Raw genomic sequence first — 850 nt, 5'->3', positions numbered from 1 at the left:
GGCATTGGAAGAATCTACTGTTATGCGGTTTACCAACTATGGCGTGCCCGGAACAATATGCGATATGGGCGGTCGTATTGTAACCCTTCTGTGATTGCTGCTACGGTCTTATCCCTGCTGCCGCGTACGTTTACTATGCCGATGCTGGAGCAATGGAGCACTATTCAGCCCCTTGGGCTGCCTCCTCACAAACTATGGTGTTCCCCCCCTCCAGGTTGGCTGTAAATTCAACATCGACGCTTCTCTGCACCCGTCCTATAAGGCTGGCTTGGGTATTGTGATTCGGAACTGTGATGGCGCCCTCATTCTGGCCGCTGGCCGTGAAGTTGAACATTGGGACGTTTTGCAAGTGGAGCTGCTGGCTGCGGCTGCTATTGGCGAGTTGCTGGAGGAGTGGATGTTCGAGGTGGACGGGATTATCATTGAGAGTGACTGCAGCAATGCGGTGCGGTGGATGCAAGGTTTGGGCGATCGAAATTGTGTGGTCCACAGTCGGGTTGAGGGCCCCGACCTCTCCTTTCTCATGCAGTTCAAGCAAGTCCTCTTCCAACACATTCATCGTGATAGTAACCGGCCGGCGGACTTTTGTGCCCACTTGGCTTTGGTGGGTAACTTTTTGTTTACAAATACGTATGATGTTGATTTCCCCCCGACGCTGTTGTCACTTTTAAGGGTGGAGAGTGATAGGCTGTAGGTTTCTTTGTTTTCTTTATGTTGGTTGTAATAGTTTTCTGTTAGCTTATTAATGCAAATGCACCATTCAGCTCTCTCTCTCTTGCTCTCTCCCTTTCTCTCTCTTGCTATCTCTTGTTTTTTCTCAAGCTAGCTCTCACTTGCTCTCTCTCCCTCT

This window comes from Dendrobium catenatum, unplaced genomic scaffold (assembly GCF_001605985.2).
Source record: "Dendrobium catenatum unplaced genomic scaffold, ASM160598v2 fragScaff_scaffold_231, whole genome shotgun sequence".
Taxonomy (NCBI): Eukaryota; Viridiplantae; Streptophyta; class Magnoliopsida; order Asparagales; family Orchidaceae; genus Dendrobium; species Dendrobium catenatum.
This window is presented reverse-complemented; position numbering follows the sequence as displayed.